Below are 22,947 nucleotides of genomic sequence, written 5' to 3'. Positions count from 1 at the left end.
TGTTTCAGCTTTCAGTTCAGGAGCAGTCCTGTTTCTCTGACCCCGGGATCGATGCTGTCCTCATCCGTCCCGGGACACAGTGATTACATCCCATGTAAAATGTCCTTCTTTGAGGAGTGTGTACTCGTGGCCGAATGTTTTGGCGATGCACTGGGAACTTACTTTGGTATTTCCCCTTCTAAATCTGACCAATATGTGGTTCCACTGTTTTCTGTTTGATGTTGTCCGTCACCTTCTGATGCAAACCATTCATTCAGATTGTGAAAAGCCGAGTCACAGCATCGATTGTTAGTCACCATCTTCCAACGCCGGAATGGACCATTTATTAAAGCCTTTTTCTCGCTTGTCTCTGTGGCGCAATCGGTGAGCGCGTTCGGCTGTTAACCGAAAGGTTGGTGGTTCGAGCCCACCCAGGGACGCTGGTGATCCAGCAGCTTTTGCTGCGCGTTGTATTGCCCACCGGGAAGCGCTGCGCTGTCCGGAGACCGGCGTTCCCTGCTCTGCCGCATCACGTTCAGTGGAAATTAAAATGATTTTTGTCACATACCGAGATACGGTGAAAAGCTTCGCTTTCACGCTGTTCAGAGAGATCAGATCATTGCACAGTGAATAGAGAGAGAACAATGTTAAGCAATAACAGAATGCAGAATAAAATGTAAGGGCGACAAAGAAAGCACAGTGCGGGTAAATAATCAGGTGCCGCATCGTAACGGGGTAGATTGTGAGATCAAGGCTCCATCTTATTGTACTTGGGCACCACTCAACAGACATAACAGCGGAGTTGAAGCTATCCACGAGCCTGTAGTACGTGCTGTCTTGTACCTTCAGCCGGATAGAAGAAGGCAAATGAGAGAATATCCGGGGGTATGATAGCTTTCTGTCAGGAGTGTATAATATCCACTTCTCTTTGACTATAAGTGTGTGTTTCCTCCAGCGACATCCTTGGAACTAACGTACTTATCGGGTCTAATGTCGTGGTTTTGATTTAATTTTGGGTCCTCGATCATTCAGTTGTAGTCGAATTGGTTTCATCCCACATATGTCCTCGTTCATTTTATTTTTACTATGGATGTCCAATCCCAATACACGTCCAGCAACCCACCGCCCCCCCCGCCCCCCGCCCCCGGCCCCACCACCAGGAAGGTCTCAAAGCTCTCCGCTTCCATCGGGAAACCAGACCCAACCAGCTCCCCTCCACCACCATTCACCTCCGTCTGGCAGAACGTCCTCCCACTTCCTTTCAACACAATGTGAGCCATGGACACTGGCATGGGTCCCAGCTGTGCCTGCCTCTTTGTCGGCTACGTGGAACAGTCTGTGTTCCAAGCCTACACTGGTGTCGCTCCCTAACTTTCCTTACACTATATAAATGACTGCATATCTACCTCTTTCTGCACCCATGTGGAACTCGTCCACTTCATCAGCTTTGCCTGCAACTTCCACCCTGCCCAAAAGTTTACCTGTCCCATATCCGACAGCTCCCTCCGTTTTCTCCATCTCTCTGTCTCTATCTGTGAAGACAGCTTGTCTACTGATGTCTATTATAACCACACAGACTCTCTCAGCTACCTGGACTATACCGCTTCGCACCCCGTTACATGTAAAAATGCTAGCCCCTTCTCTCAATTCCTCCGTCTCCGCCGCATCTGCCCTCAGGGTAAGTCGTTTCATTCAAGAACAAAGGGGATATCGTCTTTTTTCAAAGAAAGGGGCTCTCCTTCCTCCACCATGAAAGCTGCTCTCAACAGAATCTCTTCCATTTTGCTCACGTCTACCCCCACCCCATCCTCGCTCCCTCCCCCGGACAGAGGATTCGTCTTGTCCTCACCTACCTCTCCCCACCCTTCGCCTCTAGCACACAATTCTCTGTAAGTTCCGCCATCTCCGGCGGGATCCCACCACCAAACACATCTTCCCCCCCCCCCCCCCGACGTTCTGCTCTCTGCAGGGATCCCATGTGCGTTGGTCCCTCCCACTGATCTCTCTTGGCACTTATCTTTGCAAGTGAAATAAGTGTTACACCTGCCCCGACACATCCGCCCTCGTTATCATTCAGGGCCCCAAGTAATCCTTCCAGGTAAGGAAACACTTCAGCTGTGAATCTTTTAGTGTCATCTACTGCATCCAGTCCTCCCGGTGCAGCCTCCTGCATATCGGTGAGACCCAATACAGATTGGAGACCACTTCACTGAGCACCTACACTCCCTCCACCAAAACAAGCGAGAGCTCCCAGTGCCCATGCATTTAAATTCCTCTTCCCATTCCAATTCCGACATGACAGCGCATGTCCTCTTGTATTGTCGTGATGAAGCCACACTCAGTTTGGAGGAACAACAACACATTATCTTCGGCTGGGTAGCTTCCAACCTGATGGTATGAACATCGATTTCTCAAACTTCTGGTAATGTCCCATCCTTCACGAAGCCCGATTCTCTTTTCCCTCCCTGACATTATCTGTTACCCACCCATCACCTCCCTCTGGTGTTCTGTCCCTTTTTCTTTCTTTCATGGTCTCTTCTCCTTCCCTGTTCTCCAGCCCAGTATCTCTTTCATCAATCAAAGTTTCAGGTCCTTAATTTACCAGCCACCCTTCCCCCCGGCGGTTTCACCTATCACCTCGTGTTTCTTCTTCCCCTCCCCTCACCGTCTAACCCTGATTCTTCGTCGTTTTTTTTTTTCTCCATTTCGGATGATAGAACTCGCTCCGATACGTTTACTGTATTTTTTTCCCACAGATGCTGGCTGGCCTGCTGCGTTATTCCAAAATTTTCTGTGTTGCTTGGATTTCCATCATCTGTAGATTTTCTCTTTGGGCCTCTGTCCATATCGCTCCACTCTTACATATTCATGAGCCTATCTAAACACAACGTACATCCCTCCGTCTCTGAACCTGGCAGCCCGTTCCAAGCACCCGCCCCACTCTGTCTAAAAACGTGACGCGCACATCTTCTTTAAATGGCATAGTTATTAGAAACAAGGTTAGTAAACTTGTGGCACAGAACAGTACCAAGGCATGTGATTTAGTGGCCATTAAAGAAACTTGGTTGCAGGGTGGGGATGACTGGGGATTAAGTATACAAGGGTATCAGGTAATACGGGAAGATATGCAAAGAAGGTCGGGTGGCGCTCTTGAATAAGGATGAGATCAGGGCGATTGTGAGAGACGATATAAGATCTACGGAGCAGATTGTGGAGTCTATCTGGGTAGAGATTAAGAATAGTAAAGTGAAACAAATCACTGGTGCACTGGTGGGAGCTGTCTACAGGCCACCTAATAACAATATTGCAGAGGCAGAGGCGATTAACCAAGAAACAACAGAGGTTTGTAAGAATGGATCGGCAGTTGTTATGGGGTACTTTAACTTCCACATAGATTGGGTGAATCAGATTGGTGAAGGAAATCTTGAGGAGGACTTCATAGAATGCATCCATGATGGCTTTCTTGAGCAGCATGTTAGTGAACCTACAAGGGAAAATGCTATCTTAGATCTAGTCCTGTGCAATGAGACAGGTAAGATTAACGATTAACGAACAGGAATCCTCTTGGAAAGAGTTATCATAGTATGATTGAATTTCGCATCCAGATGGAGGATGAAACAGTTAGATCTAAAATTAGTGTATGATGCTTGAACAAGGGAGACTACGAAAGGATGAGAGAGGAGCTGTCGAATGTGGGTTGGGGGCACGGGCTATTTGGTAGGACAGTTGAGGAACAGTAGAATACTTTTAAAGAGATTTTTCACAGTGCTCAACAAAAGTATATTCCAATCAAAAGTAAGGAGAGTAAGTGTGGGGAACAAAAGATAGTATCAAATTAAAAGCTCATGTATACAAAGTCGCAAAGAGTAGTGGGAGACTGGAAGGTTGGGAAAACTCTAAAAAACAACAAAGAACAACTAAACAAGAAATAAGGAAAGGGAAGATAGAGTATGAAAGTAAATTAGCACAAAATATAAAAACAGCCAACAAAAGTAGGGTGGCTAAAGTCAACGTAGGTCCCTTGGAAGACGAGAAGGGGAAATTGATATTGGGTGATAAGGAAATGGCTGAGGTATTGAACGACTATTTTGTGTCGGTCTTCACGGTGGAGGACAGGACTAATATGCCAAAGAATGATGTTATGGACGAAATGGGAGGTGAGGACCTTGATAAAATCACTGTCACTAAAGAGATAGTGATGAGCAAATTAGAGCGCCTGAGGATAGGTAAGTCCTGGTCCTGATGGGAGGCATCCCAGGGTGCTGAGGGCATGGCATTGGCGGAAGTTACATCAGACGTGTTGCCAATCATTTACCAACATTTCCCACGCTCTGGGCAGGTCGCTAGCGGATTGGAAGACAGCAAATGTCACGCCACTTTTTGAAAAAGGACGTAGGCAAAGGACGGGCCAGTTAGGCCAGTTAGCTTAACATCTGTAGTCGGGAAATTGCTTGATGCTTTCATTAAGGAAGAAATAGCAAAACATTCAGAAAGGAGTGGTTCCATTAGACAGACGCAGCATGGATTCAGAAAGAACAAGACCTGTTTGACAAACTTACTGGAGTTCTTTGAGGAAATAATGAGTGCAGCGGATAGAGGGGAACAGGTGGATGTCGTATACTTGAATTTCCAGAAGGCGTTCGATAAGCTGCTGTACAAGACAATTATAAATAAGATACAGATGCCTGGAGTCGGAGGAAGTGTATTGGAATGGATAGTGGATTGGTTAACCAAAAGAAGGCAGAGAGTTGGTCTGAGTGGATGTATCTCTGGTTGGCAGTCAGTGGTGAGTGGGGTGCCGCAGGGGTTGGTGCTGGGCCCGCAGCTGTTTAGCATTTATATTGATGATTTGGAAGAGGGGACTGTGTGTAGCGTAGCAAAATTTACTGATGACACTAAATTGAGTGGAGAAGCAAATTGTACAGAGGATGTGGAGAGCCTGCAGAGGGATATAGATATGTTAAATGAGTGGGCCAAGGTCTGGTAGACGGAATACAACGTTAGTAAATGCGAGATTGTCCACTTTGGAAGGAATAATAGAAGAGCAGATTATTATTTAAATAGTGAAAGATTGCAGCATGCTGTTGTGCAGAGGGACTTGTCAGTGCTTGTGCATGAATCGCAAAAAGTTGGCTTGCAGGTACAACAGGTTATTAAGAAGGCAAACGGAATGTTGGCCTTCATTGATAGAGGGATTGAATTCACGACCAGGAAGGTCATGCTGCAACTATACAGGATACTGGTAAGGCCGCACCTGGAGTGTTGTATGCAGTTCTGGTCTTCATATTTGGGGAAGGTTATACTGGCTTTGGAGGCAGTGCAGAGGAGGTTCACCAGGATTCGAGCGATAAAGCGGTTAACCTATGAGGAGAGATTGAGTCGCCTGGGACTATACTCACTGGAATTCAGAAGAATATTAGGGAATCTTATAGAAACATACAAACTTTTGAAAGGGATAGATACGATAAAAGTAGGAAAGTTGTTTCCATTGCTAGGTGAGACTACAGCTAGGGGATAATGCCTCAAGATTCAGGGGAGAAGATTTAGGACGGAGATGAGGAGAAACTGTTTTTTCCCAGAGAGTGGCGAATCTGTGGAATTCTCTGCCCAGGGAAACAGTTGAAGCTTCTTCACTAAATATATTTCAGATGTAGTTAGATAGGTTTTTACATAGTTATGGAATTAAGGTTTATGGGGAAAGGAGGGTAGATGGAGCTGAGTTTAAGGACAGAACAGCTATGATCTTATTGAATGGCGGGGCAGGCCCGATGGCCGAATGGCCGACTCCTATTTCTTATGTTCTTAGTTCTTTAAACGCTCGCCCACTTCAACATTAAATTTCGTCCCCGCTAGAATTTCAAATTCCTACCCTAGGAAACCAATTCTGACTATCTGCCCAATCTATGTCTCTCATAGCTTTATACTTCATAATTCGGTCAATTTCCTCTCAGGCTCTAACACTCCAAAGAAGGCAAACCAGCTCAAACACTTTAATCAGGCAACAACCCGGCCGGCAACGCTTTACAAATTCTGCAGATCCTTCCTGTGAAGTGTCCTTTCTTGTAGAATATGCAATAGATTCTGAAAAGGATTTAACGGGAAACTCTTGAGGGATGTTAATTCCATTCCTAATGCACGAGACAGTGAATGATAATTAATGAATCAATTTTACACTCATACCGTGATTAATTGGCCCTTGCAGTTCTACGTAGATCGTGTCTATGTCAGAGGTTTATTTGTTAAGTACTCTAAATTGTACAACCTGCGATGGCCGGGAATCGAATCCGGGACAACTGCTTGGAAGGCAGCTATGCTCACCACTATACCACCATCGCTCAATAACGTTGCAAATGTTTGGAGTACTGAGGTGTCTCCCATAGTTCCATGTGACTCGATCAGTCCCCGAGCTGCTTTCTGTCGGATCATTCCTCACTCTGCGTGGAAGCTGAACGTAAAGCTGCTGATCCCAGAGAACATCGAGGAACTAGAGAGGGAGGATAGAGGTTGGAGAACCTTGAACGCCTTCTTTGATTCCCCGGTTCTCTGGTGGGAAGCCATCAAGGAGAACATCAACAGGTTCTTCATGGGCAGGGGTATCCAGAAAGCAAGGCAGGAGCAGTAGGAACTGTGTAAATTCCAGAGAGAGTTGCAGCAACTTTTCCTTCTCCAGTCGAACGGGGTGGATATCAGGGAGGAACTGCGAGAGGTGAAGGGCCGGCAAGCCCAGCACCTCGCCGCCGAATCCTCCAAGATCATCTTCTGATCAAGGGTCCAAACCGTGGAGCAGGACGAGACGTGCTCACTCTTCTTCTTCCAGAAGGTGCACAGGGGGAGCTCTGTGATCCACAACCTTATGGAAGAGGACGGCTCAGTTCCGCCCTCGCAGACCGACATATTGAGGATCTGCAGGACCTTCTCTGCCGGTCTGCACGGCGAAAAGTTCACAGACTCAACAGCCTCCCGCAGCTTCCTGACCGCTATCAGAGGTCTTAGACGACGGCATGCGAGAGAGTCTGGACCAGTCACTGACCCTGGACAAGCTGACAGGCTCCGTCCGTTCCTTTGAGTCGAGTAAAACTCCTGAAGCGACGGCTTACCGGCTGAGTTGTACTCGGTTCTGTGGAACTGGATGGGCCCAGACCTGCTGGAAGTGTACAACGCCATGCTTCTGGCCGGCTGCAAGTCAGAGTCCATGAGGAAGGGCATCATCACCCTCATCTACAATCAGAAGGGGAAAGGGAGAACATTAGGAATTGGAGGCCCATCGCCAGATCTCACCAACAGGCACCAGGACCTCGCCTGGCTGGCGGTGAGAGGGGCTCTGTCAGTCAAATCCCTCCTGTACGCCCGGAACGTCGTTTCCACACCCCACTGCCCACGGGAGGACTACAGTGAGGAAGAGTCTGTGACTCACCTCCTTGCATACTGTCAGTTCGCACAGAGGGTGTGGAGGAGGATGGACGGGCTAGTGTCACGTTTCATCCCCAGCAGCTGTGTAACAGAGGACTCTCTGATCTACGGGCTGTTCCCGGGGACGCACACGGAGACCAACATCCGGTGCTGCTGGCAGATTATCAACTCAATGAAAGACGCTCTTTGCTCGGCCCGAAACTTGATGGTCTACAAGAACGTAGAGATGTCCTTGGGAGAATGCTGCCGACTGGCACATTCTCGGCTGCAGGAGTACGTGCTGAGGGACGCACTGAAACTCGGTGCAGCCCTCGCAAGGGCCCGGTGGGGATGGAGCACTGTTTAGGGTTCTTCTCCCGCGGGAGTGGGAGGGGTCGGGAGCGGGGAGTATGCCCCTCAAATATGGTGTGGAAAGAGTAAACAACAGACAGCCACTTGGGTGGCTAAAAGTGCAAATATGGAGCCTGGAATGGAAACACCTCTGAAGGATTGAGAGTTATTGAATGGTTTATTGTGCATAATTTTATTTTTGAATAAAGTACTTTTGAAATAAAAAAATGTGCAATTAAAAAGAGACTACAAAGATCTCTGTGAAGTTTCCAGATATCTGCTATCTTGCCTCATTCATTCAATAGCCGGGGATGTATCCCATCCAGTCCTGGTGAGAGTCCCAACGCTCCCGCAGCTTGTTGTCAACGTGCACTGGAATAGCAGAGTATCCTTTCTGAAAATTCTTTACTGCATCGCTTTTTGTTTGATGGAATACTGACGTGAAATATTCATTTCGTGCTTTCCCCACTTCCTCAGGCTCCAGGCATATGTTCTCTCCTCTGCCCCTGAGTTGTTCTACTTTCCGACCTGCTCTGTGATGTCCCTCTTGTTTTTAATGTGTGTGCAAATTGCATTGGTATTTCCCCAGTCTTGCTTTGCTAAATCATTCCCACTCACCAGCATCATTCGGCACTACAGATTCTCTGTTTAATTTGCATATTGCTGTATATTTATCGAGGGCATTGTCCAATATCCACTTCCTAAACTTTCCTCAAGATTCATTTTCCTTTTTGGCTGAATTTTCAACATTACTGAACTGCTCAACTTTAAATGAATCCCATAGGTCAGATGTGAGTTTACCCAATCTCAGCAGCTCACAGTCTCCACTCTCCCCGTTTCCTGACAAACAGAGTTCTCATCAGATTGCCCTCAGATTAATAAATACCCCAAGGTTGTGTCCTTATTTGGCAATGACGGCTGTCAAAATAGTTTCCCACAGAAAATCATCAGTTGCAAGGCTCATGCCCCAGTGCAAGGTCTCTGAAATGTCTCGAATATATCTGCTTCTAACACTACCCCTAGATGCGAATGCCATTCATTTTCTGTGTATAAAAAAATAATCTAAAGCATTTCCCATTGCTTTAAATTCCTCTATCACCTTGAAATTATCTAAACTCGGTTTTGCCACCTCCGCTCCCAGACAAATACTCTGTCTACTCGATATTTGCCTTCCAGCATCTTATATACCTCTTTTAAGTCACCTCTCATCCTGCTTCTCTCCAAAGAGAAAACTATTCCCATCCTCAACATGTCCTCACAACACATCATTTATGAAGTTCAACTTAAATTTACTGTCAAAATTTACACGTGTTCCCACATACTACCCTAAGATGCATCTTCTTGTGGTCGTTTATAGCGAATACCTGTGGTTCCATGGTGTAATGGTGAGCATTGTGGACTTTGAATCCAGCGATCCGAGTTCGAGTCTCGGTGGAACTTATTTCCTGGTTCTGCCAAGTGACGTGTCCATTTGTGAACATACTGGAATGGTCGTGAACATTTTGATCACTCCGCGTCGGGGGGGAAGGTCGAAGGGCCGCTTTGCCCGAAGGTCGGCAGGTCGGGTCTCGGTGGAGGGAGGCCCCACGGAAGGACTGAGTTTGAGCTGTCGCTCTCCTTGACGCTGACAGAGGTTGTTTTCGAAATTATGAGGCATATGTGATTGTTGGTGTGGACGGTAGTTTATATTGGTCTCTTCCAGTTGTTTTTATTTTATGTTTTATTTTGTTAACGATCCTGCTTCCCTCCAAAGAGAAAAGCTCTTGTCATACTCAATCTCTCCTCACGAAACCTGCTCTAGGAAGTGCAATGTTTAAAATAAATTTATTGTCAAAGTTCACACGTGTCACTACACGCTAGCTTGCGATTCAGTTTCTTACGATCGTTCACAGTAAATACCTGTGGTTCCATGGTGTAATGGTGAGCACTCTGGACTCTGAATCCAGCGATCCGAGTTCGAGTCTCGGTGGAACCTGTTTCTTTATTCTGTCAAGTGAGGTGCCCGTTTTGTATGTGACAATTTTGGTCACTCCCCATGGGAGGGTGCGTCGGCCAGGAAGTCGGGAGGCTGCCTCCAGCAAAGAGAAAGAGCCCAGTCTTCGTCTATGAAGGCCCCACGGCAGGACTCCGTGACTTCCTCGCTGATTTTCGAAGTTCGAAGATAGTTAGTGCGGACGGTAATTTATATTGGTCTCCTTAAGGTTTTTTTTTCCTCTGTGTTTACGTTCTTAGCTATTTGCTACTTTCTGAGTGGGGGTGGTGTTGAAGGCTAATATTCTTGTTGGCGTTTTTTTTTCCTGTGTTAGCCGTGTTAGATCTGTTAGATTTTTATGTGCGGGGGAGGTGTTAGGTGTTTGATGTATATTGACGCTGTTTTCTGTGTAGGAGGAACTTGGGGATTAGAGGTTTGATATTTCAGATGTTGTGTACGGGTGGGAGATCACTTACAGTTGTGCGAGGGTGGCGTTGGGATTTTGGGGTTTGCGAGTTCCAATTCTTTTTCCTTGCGTGCGAGAGGTGATGACTTTTCATTCAACGATATTGTTGCTGTTTGATTCTGTATTTCATGGTTATCTGGAGAAGACGATTTTCAGAGTTATATTGTGAGCTCATCCTTCGGGTGAGTAAAACTATCCCCTGTTTTAAAAGCCTGATCGTTGAAGCGTAATGGCTATTCCTGAACCTGGTACTATCGGACGTGAGGGCTCGCATAATTTTTTGATGGCAGCATCGAGAAACGAACATCGCCTGGATGATGGGGTCCTTGATGATGATGCTGCTTTCCTTCGGCAATGCTCCGTACAGATGTGCTCATAGTGGAGAGGGCTTTACCTATGCTGGACTGGCTGCATCCGCAACTTTTTACGGTCCACTTCACTCAGTGGCATTGGTGTTTCCATACAGATCATGATGCAACCAGTCAGGATAATCTCTGTACATCTACACAAGTTTGTCAACGTTCGAAAAGACATTTGCACAAACTTGCGTAGAATTGGCTGTGAATGTTGGTAAGTCGTTCCGGGGTGCGAACAAATTCTGTTCCTCTAAGCCTCTACAGTACGAACCCAGTCAACATTGTGGAAACTACAGTCACACACTATCTGTTGCTTTTACAACATTCTATAACATTCCTACCTTTCTGTTCCTTTTTCTCCTGCTGAAACTTAAAAAACCTCTGCAAAGTGAAGCACACAATATCTCTAGTTTCCTCTTCGTGAAATCTCTCTTCCATCCTGAAAGAATCCCAGTTGGAGGGAGGTGATTGACCGTGGCCACGTATTGCTCTCCACTATCAGGGTTGTACAAGTTTCAGTGCTTGAAGCGCTGGGGTTGTACTAGTCTTCAACGGTGGAGTACAATGTAAGGTCGGTTCAGGTCTGTGTGCACTCACACAGCGCTGAGAATTTTATAGGTCTACGTCCCCGTACCGAAGGTCTATATATTGCAAATTACTTTGTTCTGTGTGTTTTCAGTGTTGCAAGTGGCTGGTGTACAGTGTGCGGAGTTTGGTCTGTGTTTGATCGTGTCTTCACTGTGTCATGTCTGTCTTTATCTGTACAGCAAATGGATGCTACTGGAAAACTGTGTCCCCACAGAGTTGTATTGTGGTTGCTGGGGTCTGTGTCCCTGTCATAGAGTGGAGAACAAAGTGGGGTTTATTATTGTTAAATGTAAGATATTTCCAGGAATGTTACAGTTCTCTGATTACACAGCGCAAAGCCAGTTAAGTGTCTACGTATAATAACAATCTCTGTCACTTCAGTACTGGTCAGTCACTGTGAAAGTCTTTGTATCAACGATTATCAAGGCCTGTGTCTTAATAACTTCCTGCCAACAGTTGTAGAGCTCTGTGTCCTTACAGAGCGGTGCGGGCTGTTGTAAAGATGTATCTTCTTACAGTGCGGTGCCTCGTGTTTTAAATGCTTTTGCCCTTACCGTAAGATGCTGATGATGTCTATAGGTCAAAGGTAGAGTGCTGTGCTTTTGTCATCGGTGGAACGTTTTAATAAAACTTCGTACTTGTATCAGAGTCTTGGGCTGGTCTGTGTCTTTACTGACCTGTGTTGTGCTCCGGCAGCTCAGTGTGCTTGGAAGGTAGTGGCAGACCTTTACAGAAGTGTGTCCTTATTACACGAACTGACCATATACACTTGGGTAGATTAGAAGTCTCCTGGAGACTACACTGAGTTTTTCAGACCATTAGTGGACAAAAGATCACTGTGGAATGGGGTAGACTAGTAAACCAATGTATTATATACAAGCTTTTGGTACTACATTCCTACTGTGCATTTCCCAGTCTCTTCCCACAGCTCGGCATGCTATTTCCCCGAAGGACCTGTCCAGTTCCTCTTTGAACACACTGAATGGTTGTTCCCATCAGCTCGGCAGGCTATGTGTCCCAGATGAGAACCACAGTCAAAGCAGAAATAAGGGTTTCGTCACTCTCTCCATTTGATCCTTTGCCCAATGGTGCTGTGATCATTCATCAATAAACAGTGAACAGTACAGCACAGGAAGAGTCCCCCCGGTTCACTCTGTGTCTGTTGACCATGATGCCAGTTGAAACTGCATGTCTGCATGCATGTGGTCTGTGGCCCCCAATGGACTAAACCCCCCCGAAGGATTTACCCACCTTAACACTCTTTGAGAGACCCAACACAATCTCCTCCTTAGAATCAACACATCTTAGAATATCAGCCTACCCTTTCCTGATCTCGCTTTCCTCCCTGACGTTACCCTTAGTAAACACCAATGAAAAGTGTTCATTTTGTATCTCACCTTCTAACTATGCAAACACTCCCGCCTTTGTCCTGGAGTGGTGCTGCTGTTTCCGTAGTACTATGTTTTCCCCCTAGATCCATCCAATTTGTGCTGCTAAACAGGACATATGACGGTTTTTATTTTTAAAAAAATGCAATATCTCCCATTACTCTGAGCTCCTGAATGTCACCAGACTTCTCTCCCTCCCTCACAGGGACAGGGAAGCCCTGAAATCTGACCGGCTGGACTGTCAGTGACTCTCACATGCCAGGCATGCATTTAACCAACACATTCAGCTCTCAGACCGCTCTCTACGATTCCTGCCCAATTCGGCTGCATTCGCATTCCTAAGTTTACGTTCATCCACATGCAGTTCCCATCATGTCCTCTTCAACGACCATCTGACAACCTCCAGAATTATGATCATTAAATCTCTCGCAGTGAAACTCATCTTGCTGGGCCCTATTCCAATGCCAATCGGGTATGTCTCTCTCCCCGGTGCACCATCTACATACCACGCGTAAAAAAAAAAATGTCCAATCAAGCCTGGGACTGTAAGGGTGTCCCAGTTATTCTGGGCAGATTATTCAAACGCTACAGCTCCTCTGTTGTTTTTACATCAGCCTATAATCTGCCGATTTATCTGTTCGTCTGTCTTCCGGGCTACACGGAAGTTGACAGTGTAATCGATTCACAGTGAGTACAGCTATCCTATTCCTAAATTCTACCCGCATTCTGTGTCACCGGGTTCAGATATGGCCCAAGTGCGGAGTCAGAGACACTGAAGCAGGTTGATATTTCACAGACTTTTTTGAGAATAGTGTTAAAGGGGAAAGAAAACAATAAACAGGAGGCCAAACACGGCCGTTAGCTAAAACCCTCAAATGGTGAACTAAGCCTACACTGCGCCTGAAAAGAACAACTAAGAATAAAACGAATACCGCTAGTCTTCAGAGTCAATTGACCTGACTGGCCAATTTCTCAGCAAAGGCCGAATGCAAACAGGCAGCAAAGAGTTGTTGTACTGTGTCCAAGACTCGGCAAATTCTACGACGGAATGAATGGAGTTAAATACTATCACAATGAAATAATAACTAGCTGACACTTGCATATTCACGATCGTAAATGCCGAATCTGATGCGCTGTCGAATCCGTGGTTGCGACAGGACCCCCCTCTCTATGCGCATCCCCTGAGGCACCATAACCTGTGTGCGCTAGAAGTCCCCGATGAGAGACTTGCCCAAGATGTCCTTCAGTGATGCTGGTAGACAATTGCCATGGTGTGCACTGCCAATCTCGGAGGCAAAGACGGCCATGTAGAGACAGAAACAAGAGCTTTTACAGAGGTAGCTCGACCAAGTGACACCGTCAGAGGGATCATTCACAAAATGAGAGCTGTCCGGTTGGAGCTGATCGGGCATCTGCTTCAACAATAAAATAACAGAATCCCGGAGCCTATGAAAATTAACATAACAAACTTAAACAGAAAGCACAGGAAACCACATTACAAAGAGCGAGTCGCTCGAGAAAGACGAAAGGAGCTGTTAGACCATTGATAACTGTTGTTAATCAACAATAAACAATTCTGGTGGTCTAAAAACCTTAGAGCCCAATGCTCTCTGATGCCCCGCACATGCCTGAAGCAGTCACTACAGGACCACCCCATCCCGATAGCTGGCACCTGATGGCGCAGGAAAACCTGAAAACGCGAGAGCCAGGAATGACTCGAGAGACCTTGGGAACTTTAGAGGGAGGCACGAGGAACTCGAGAGGAAGGGCGACTCGGCGATCCCGAGAGACTGAGACACCTGGGAACCCCAGTAGACTGAGATCAAGAACCCGTAGGCGGGGCAGAGAGAGAGACTTCGGTGTTCACGAGGTGGGGAGGACATTGAGAAACCCTGAACACATGAATAAGCCTTGGAAACAACCGGAAAAATAAAACGTTTAGGAACATAAAGAAAAGCCCTTGGGAAACCTTGAAAACGTGAAACTTGAAACGAAGAGAAGGAACCTTTTCAAATCTTATAGTGTTTTATCTTTCACAATTTATTCCAGAGGCAATTAGAATATGAACTCAATTTCCAGATCAAGACAGCATAGATAGGTTTCTTTCATCGCTATGCTAGCTATTTCTCTATAGATCTGTTTAATTTGCTACATGACAATTCAGTTTTCCCAGTCTGCACCATGACTGTACCATGACTTTCATCATGAGGTTACTTTACTTGTGTATCTGCACAATCCAGTCAGGGATCAGCTTTTGGAGTATGGCTTTTCCAGAATTTACACTACTGACGTCAATGATGATTTGTTGAATCAATTGAAGAGCTTACTTGAAGTGCTCATTTGTTATGCAGACCTGAATCATGGAGCCACAAAGCTGGGAACCTGGGTATTTGTGACTTGAAAAGCTTAGAATGGATATTGAAGCAACTCAATATAGACTAGAGAATTAGATATGTAGACTCGAAACTCTGGGAATGTAGAGTCTGGAGACGCACTGAGAGTAAAGTTACCCTCTCCTGAAGCCACCAATGTCAAAACGTCACTGTTCAAACTTTGCAAGATCCTTCTGTCACGATGGAGACAGAAAAAAGGGGTTATACATAGGAATTCTAACGGAACATTGTTGCCTCGCCGAATCACTCTGACCAATGAATCTTATGGCCAAGGTCAGCTGCTCTCTCTCTCTGCTGGGTCCATCATTGTGTGGTTTGAGACTTACTGTCACCGGGTTCGGATATGGCCCAAGTGTGAGGTGAGAGACACTGAAGCAGATCGATATTTCACAGAATTTAATGTGAACAGTGTGAAAGGGAAAAGGAAGCAATAAACACTCTGGCCGTTAGCTAAAAGTCTCAAATGGTGAATGAAGCCAACACTGCTGCTTAAAATAACAATTAAGAATAAAACGAATACCGCTCGTCTTCAGAGTCAATTGACCCGACTGTCCAATTTCTCAGCAAAGGCCGAATGCAAACAGGCAGTGAAGCGCTGCTGCACTGTTTCAAGTCTCGGCAAATTGTACGATGGAATGAATGGAGTTAAGTACTATCGCAATTAAATAATAATTAGCTGACATGTGCATATTCACGAGCGCAATTGCCCGATCTACTGCGTTGCCGAATCCGTGGCTGTGACATTGGTTTACTGCAAGTGCCAGCGAGATTTCCTCGCCGCTGTGACATTGTTCCACATCAGCAGAGCTGCTCCGGAATCTCTTTTAGCCTCCTCTGGACTGTCTGAATCATATGAATCCTAGACTGGTTAGAAACCAGTCCAGTCCTTCTGTCACCCAGATCTCTGTAATCAACGAATCACCGCGCCATGTACTAATTCAGGCTCTAAGTACGTCTGCCTTAACAGTTCTGCACCCTGCACTGATATAAACACACTTCAGCCTCTCGGTGCCACCGTGCTCATTAACGTGGCTGCGTTCCGCAACCTCATCTCCACTTTCCGCTCAACACTACCTGCTGACCTGCCGCTGTGATTCCCAGAAAACCACATCCCCATGCGTACATGTCATAGTTTTCTCCGTGTGACGTCTCATAGTGTCATTTGATATTGCAGTCGTTTGCCGCAGCCGCTTGTTGCGAGCAGATCAGACACACAGGTTTGCTGTTGTCCTCACAGAAGAACAACGAGCTTTCCAATTATCGTTGAATATCTGACCTTCGATGTCAACTTTTATTTTCTTGGAAAGCATTTTGAACCACAGCAGCCTTGCTACAGGTGTTACTTGCCTGAGTACTCTGACTGCTCATACTGTGTCTGACGACGTAAGTGGGGCCCTCGTGGTCTTCAGAGCAGGGTGGAAGGTGCTTATGCACAGCGGGCGGTTAACTGCCGCCTATTGTTTTCTAAGTACACACAACAAGCCGCCGGCGCAGCAGGCGGCACAGACAGCGGTGGGAGAGGGAGCGGCTGCCGTACAGATGTATAATAAATGGTCGTGAATATACTTTTATTCCACAAATCATCCCGCGGGCCGGTAGTTTGGCACCCCTGTTCGAACGGGATCCGCACTGATAAAATCGGCGATGTTCTCAGATATATCAAAGATGTTTTGCATTATTTCAGTCCAATAATGACACAAGTTCCTCCCCTCTCGGCCAACAGGAAGTTTAATGCTGTTCAGATTTGAAAGGCCATGATGCAGCTTGCTGCCACTTTGTTAGAAATGTCTTTGATGACCAGACTTGTATCATGTAGCACTACAGCAGTGTTGTTAGCCGATCACTGCAACACTGGGGTCATACTGATGTTCTCACGATCCCGTCTGGTAGGTCCCCAGAACAGGAACACTACAATCCAGTTACAATCATCAGTCTCCTTCGTGCTTCAATGCTGGCAGGTGTTAGTATTTTCTGCTACAGACTCCAAATATCAATAAATATTTGACAGCTTTTGTTCAGGCCAAAGGCTCAATTTAAAGGCAAAGGGGATACCCTTGGCAAACAGCAGTGAGCCTGCCATCCAATACTGTAAGTGCCATTAACAGAGGTTACAGGATCACTGGTGACATGGACATTGCACGTACTGTTACCTAAATCTAATCTCATCACCCCGTAGTTGCAGTAACAGACTTCACCCTCATCCTCATGAAGCAGCTTCAGCGCTGAGGATTTATGCAGTCCATGATGAGAAGTTTATTGCCATCGTTCAAAGCAGTTCCATTGGCAAGTGTGATTTCTCTGGGCAGTGCGGTCCAGTGCTCCCTTCACAGCTCTAATCTTCTTATCAAAGTGGTAAACAGAATCAAACTCATACTATTGAAGGGTAGAGACTGCACTGTTAACCCACTTTCCAAATGTATAGACCTCTTACAGCACACTCAACAACTCGACCGTGTAGCCCCAACATGCATTCATAACTAAGGGTCATGTTCATTGAGTGGAACAGGAGCTGTGATGCCTCTCCGTGACATGAGGTACTCAGAAGACATACAGTATCCACTAACATTTCTCTCAGTATCGGATCAGGAGAAGAAGCCATCAATTCCAAAAATTGACATGGGAGCTTACATCAGGTGCTAATTTACAATGGGCAGAATTACAATTGTACAGATACTACAGTACAGTTTGGGAAATAAACTTCATAGTCTCTGATGGTGGTGGCTGTGAAGGCAGGCAGACAGGAACATGCAGTTTAATATTGAAGTGGCACCAGCCATGACCTCATTAAATGACAGAGCAGGTAGAAGGGTCTGAATGGGAACTCCTGCTCATAATTCGGATGTGTGTGTGTCTGTATGTCCCTGTGGTGCGGTGACCAGTGCTACATCTGAGACCCCACTTCCGTTTATGCATTTCCAGTAGAGTTCCCTGCTCTGGTACACTGTGCCTTCAGACAACAAATGCAGGTCTGCTCTATGCCTTCTTCACCCATCAACTGACTGCTGACTGCTGACTGCTGCCAGGGACGTGTCCTCATGTTCTCCAGAGTCCCTCTGCCCCTGCACACTTCTACATATTCCCCCATGTACTGTGTGTCCACGGCCTTGTTTGTCTTCCCCACCTACATCTCCTCAGTTCCCCAGATTAAATTCCATGTTCCTCCTGCCTGCCCACCTGCTGAATCCACTGGCCTTTCCTGCAGTCTTCAACTTCCCTCCTCACGATCTCCCACACGGACAAGTATTGTCACATCTGCAAACTCCTTCATCAGGTGCCCACACTGACAGCAGAGTTTCCCTCACTCACTCTCACCGAGACAGAGTGGGATCCATTTGTACTTTGCCTTAGATCCTATGGGATCGCTCTGCGCTGTGGGTTTTATCTAACACGTCGCTGACATCCATGTGGATGACATCAAGCACACTGTACAGACATCAAACAGTTGTGGATAGGAACAGGACATTCAGCCGACTATGATTCCAAATTAAACTGATCCCTTCTGCCTGCACAGGATCCATATCCCCCAATTCCTGCAAATTGATCTGGTATTAAAAAGCTGACAAATTTGCTACCACTCCCATCCCAGGCAGTGTGATCCATGCACCCACCACTCTGTAAAACATCTACTTTAAATTTTACTCCTCTCCCCTTAAAGCTATGTCCTCAAGTATGTGATGTGTGAACTCTCAGAAAAAAAAAAGATGCGCACTGTGGAACCTAACAATGCTTTTCAGAGTTTTATCAAATCCTGTCAGGTCTCTCCTCAGGTCCAATGATCCAGAAGAAGCAATCCAATTTTGTCCTTCTGGTCCTCACAGCACATCCTCCCCAGTCCAGGCAGCATCCTGATAAATCTCTCCTGAACCCTCTGCAAAGCCTCCACATTCCTCCTGCAACTAGAACTGCACACGACACTCCAAATGTAGCCTGAACAGAAACTCTACATCTGAGTCCGGACTTCCTGACCCTTGTATTCTGTGTTTCTGATGATGACGGCGAACATACCGTACACATTCTTTACCACTCTGCCTGTCTGTGTTGCAACTTAGACCCCCTGATCAAACTGTGCGTTAATGCTGTAAGGGTCCTGCCATTAAATGTGTATGTTCCCTTCACATTTAACCTCACACTTGCCAGGATTAAACTTCACTATCTTCACCAATTCTCCTGAAAAATAATCAAACAACATCCAACCTTCCGATGTTGAGAATAAATCTTCTCTCAGCAATGATTCCCGGTGTCGCTCGGATTTATCTCCAGCAATCCTCTGAGCACTGCCTGGAAGTTGACTGGCCGGTAATTACTCAGCCCATCCCCATTTGCCTTTGTAAACATGGACACAATGTCAGCAGCCTTCAATCCTCCCGCAGCCAGAGAGATTGGGAAATGATGTGCAGAGTCTCTGCTGTTTCCACCCATCCTCCTTTGAACCGGCCTGGATGTGTTTATCAGCGCCAGGTGAATTATCTGTTTGCTATGATGCTGAACAATATTTCTTCCCCCGATACGTCACTGTCCTCTACTGCTTCTGCTCCTGATCCTCAGCCTATTCAGACCCTTGCGCCTGCTCCATGGTTCGATAAGGTCACTGCTGGTCTTATACCTCAGCACCACCTTCTGCACTAACCAGAGATACAGCTCGGATGGGTTGAAACTAACTTGACAGTGGGATGGGAAACGGAGTGAGAGTGCAGAACATGAGGTAGTTTACAAACACAGTCAATGTGTAGAGAGACCCTTGGTAAGGAAAGGCTGATGGTAGGGCAAAATTGCAGTCAACAGGATGATTTGCAACATAAAGGGGGGACAAAATCAAAAAACGAGCATACAAGACTAAAGTTGATGTATTTGAATGTGTGCAGTATACATAATAAGATCGGCGTACTTCTACCACAGTTACAGAATGGCATGTATTATGCTGCAGGCATCACTGATTTGTGGCTGAAAGAAGATTATATCTGGGAGCTTAATATCCAAGGATACACATTGTATCAAAAGGACAGGCAGGAAGGCATAGTGGATGGCGTTGCCCTGTTGGTAAAAATGAAATTAAAGCATTAGAAAGAAGTGACATAGGGTCAGAAGATGTTGAACCATTTTGCATAGAGCTAAGGAACTGCAAGGGTAAAAAGACCGCAATCAGCATTGTTTTCTGAAGGGAAAATCTTGCCTGACAAAACTGTTGGAATTCGTTGAAGAAATAACAAGCAAGATAGGCAAAGGAGAATCTGTTGATGTTGTGTACTTGGATTGTCAGATGGCCTTTGACGAGGTGCCATGCCACACAGGAGGCTGCTTAACAAGCTACGCGCCCATGGTGATACTGGAAAGACACCAGCATGGATAAAGCAGTGGCTGATTGGCACAAAGCAAAGAGAGGGAATAAAGAGAGCATTTTCCAGTCACTAGTGGTGTTCCACAGGGGTCTGTGGTGGGATCGATTCTTTTTATGTTACATGTCAATGATTTGGACGATGGATTTGACGGTTTTGTTGCCATTTTTACAGACGATACAGAAATAGTGGAGGGGCAGGTAGTTTTGAGGAAATAGGGAGTCTACAGGAGGACTTAGAGAGATTAGGAGAATGGGAAAGAGTGGAAGATGGGTCAGGATGCGAGTATATGGGAAGTGGGCAAACTATCCCTCTAGTGTTTGTAGATCTCGTACTGGAGATGCAGTATCACTTCACCCTGCCACTTTGATTTTGGCCCACGTTGTCATGGTCTCGGTCCCCGACTTGCCTTTATTGGGTTCTTCCTCCTCGTTAACCTCCGTGCTGGAGTTTAAGTTAAAATGGTGGAGTTATTGCTTATGGATAGTGTTTTGGGGGTGGGGGTTTTATAGGGACTGGGTGCTGTGATCTGGGGGCTGTGCAGTAGCTAATTGAGGGGAGTTGTGGGGAGGGACAGACCCGGGGTAGAGTTAGGTAATGGGGGTGGAGGATTCACGGCGAAGGGAGGTGGGATGGGGTGGCAACTGCATTTAGGGGACGGGGTGAAGGTTGCTGCGGGACCTTGCAATAGGGGGCAGGTCTGAAACAGGAATCAAACTGCTGCTGATATTAGGTAAATTTGGCCCCTTGATGGGGTGAGGGCTTGGGTTTAAGGGGGTGTGTATGAGGGTTGGAGATGTTACGTTTAGGGGTAGGGCAAAGGACTGTCAGGTAAGCCCTTTTGTGGGGTGTGGCTTGGGTTATTTGGGTGCTGTCCGGTTTAGTTTGGGTGCACAGTCCATTGGAAGTTAGAATTAGGGTGAAGTGTAGGGTTGGGAATGTTTATGGGGTGTCGTGGTGCTGGTGATGTGGGGTGAAACTGGCTCCCTGATGGGGAGAGGGCCCACGTTTATGGGGGTGTGCAGGAGGGTTGGAGGTGTTATACTTAGGTGTATGGCTGGGTGGAGGGGCCACAGGACTTTGTGGTGGTGGGAGGAGTTGAAAGAGCACCCGGTCTGATGATGAAGTGGCGTGAACTTGGTCCCCGGTGGAGAGAGGGCTCAGGTTTATGGGGGTGTGTAGGATGGGTGAAGTTTTTATGTTTAGGGATATGGCTGAGGAATATGGATGCAGGCCTCCGCATTTGGAGGAGCGGAGAAAAGGAGCATGGGGCCCAGTGTTAAGTAGGTCCCTTTGTTGGGGTGTGTCCAGGGTTAACTAGGGTGTGTGATCCTTTGGATGTTAGGATTAGGTTGGGGGTTAGGGTTGTGCGATGTCCGCTGGGTGGTGGGAGTTAGAGCTGGTGATGTGGGGTGAGCTTGGCACCCTGTCGAGAAGAGTACTTGTGTTCATCGGGATGCATTTTTCCCATGGGGGAAGCTGGGGGGTTGGGGTGAGTGTTGCGTCTGGATCAAACTGATCGTTGCGAATCTATTCTTCCGAGTGGTTATCCATTGTGAAGTTATAATTTCGAACTTTATCCCTCTCTATTCTGTTTAGGTGTTTCTATTTGGGAAATTCGGTTCTGTTCTAGTTGTTCGGCTCTATTTCCAAAGTAAGATCATACCTTTCCTATTTAATGGTCACCTGTCTGAACTTTGTTTCTGGGTGGATGAATGAAGGGGATTTTCCTCTTCCTCCCTACTCTGGTTTTCTCAATAATTTTCTTAATTATTGGGTGCAGTGTTGGCCAAATGAAAAACACAACATTAGTCCCAACAAGTCCGTTAGTTTCAAGGACTCCGCTGCAGGAAATACAATTTCCGGTCATATCGAACGGACAGATTCCTGACCAAAGACAACCCCGCTCCTTTCCCTCCTCCATCGGGCAGAAAGCACAAAAGCTTGGAAGGACGTGTCACAAACTCATGGATAGTTTCAGTCCAGCTGTTTTGTCTATTGAATGGTTTCTTAGTACGATAAGGTGTACGTTTGACCTCACAATCCACCTCGTTATGATACTGCAGCTTATTATTTACCTGCACTGTGCTTCCCCTGTCGCTGTTACACTTCAGTTCACCCGGACTTCTGGTTTTACTGGCTTGAGCTCAGAAAGTACAAACGTTGTAATAATAATAATAATAATAATAACAACAACAAAGGAATATTGTCGATAGCATGAAATGTCGAGTTTGAAAGTGAGTTGTGGAAACAGTGTTGGTGTGAGTGAGATTGAATGAATTTATCCCTCTGGTTCAACTGGCGATAACATAAATTTAAACATGAAATACACTGGTGCCCTGTAAGAGTTTCTGTTGTTTGATCGTCCATGTACAATATATTAAGTTTATGTCAACATGAATGTAAGCAAGGCAGGTCGTGATAGTGTTCTGTTTTCCATATGTGGATTTTTTAAAATCTTTAAATGAATGTATTAGGCACAGCACGGAGAGCACAAAACGGACAACCAAGGCCACTGGATCAAAAGCGTGCCTGGATAGTTTGGAACACCACCATTTCGGATAACAGCCGAACAGCAGCTGACCGATTGCATAGTAGAGGCCACCTGAATAAAAGCAAAACACATGGACACTTCCTGGTTTTGAAGGCGGCGAACAGAGATCGGTGCTTCGACTGGCTTTTTACAATCTGTATCCCTGGGAGGGATCAGGGAGTCAAAACCGATATAAACA

At 46.2% G+C, this 22,947-nt stretch overlaps 3 non-coding genes across 3 annotated transcripts; 2 read left to right on the top strand and 1 right to left on the bottom strand.

Annotated features, from left to right (window-relative positions):
* The first annotated feature begins 345 nt into the window (after window positions 1-345).
* Window positions 346-419, top strand: trnan-guu (transfer RNA asparagine (anticodon GUU)). The gene has a single exon. It is a non-coding gene; the product is annotated as a tRNA-Asn (tRNA).
* A 5,823-nt stretch (window positions 420-6,242) lies between these two features.
* Window positions 6,243-6,314, bottom strand: trnag-ucc (transfer RNA glycine (anticodon UCC)). The gene has a single exon. It is a non-coding gene; the product is annotated as a tRNA-Gly (tRNA).
* Window positions 6,315-9,622: 3,308 nt separating this feature from the next.
* trnaq-cug (transfer RNA glutamine (anticodon CUG)) lies at window positions 9,623-9,694 on the top strand. The gene has a single exon. It is a non-coding gene; the product is annotated as a tRNA-Gln (tRNA).
* The last annotated feature ends 13,253 nt before the right edge of the window (window positions 9,695-22,947 follow it).

This window comes from Mobula birostris, chromosome 28, assembly GCF_030028105.1.
Source record: "Mobula birostris isolate sMobBir1 chromosome 28, sMobBir1.hap1, whole genome shotgun sequence".
In the NCBI taxonomy this organism is placed as follows: Eukaryota; Metazoa; Chordata; class Chondrichthyes; order Myliobatiformes; family Myliobatidae; genus Mobula; species Mobula birostris.
This window is presented reverse-complemented; position numbering and strand designations above follow the sequence as displayed.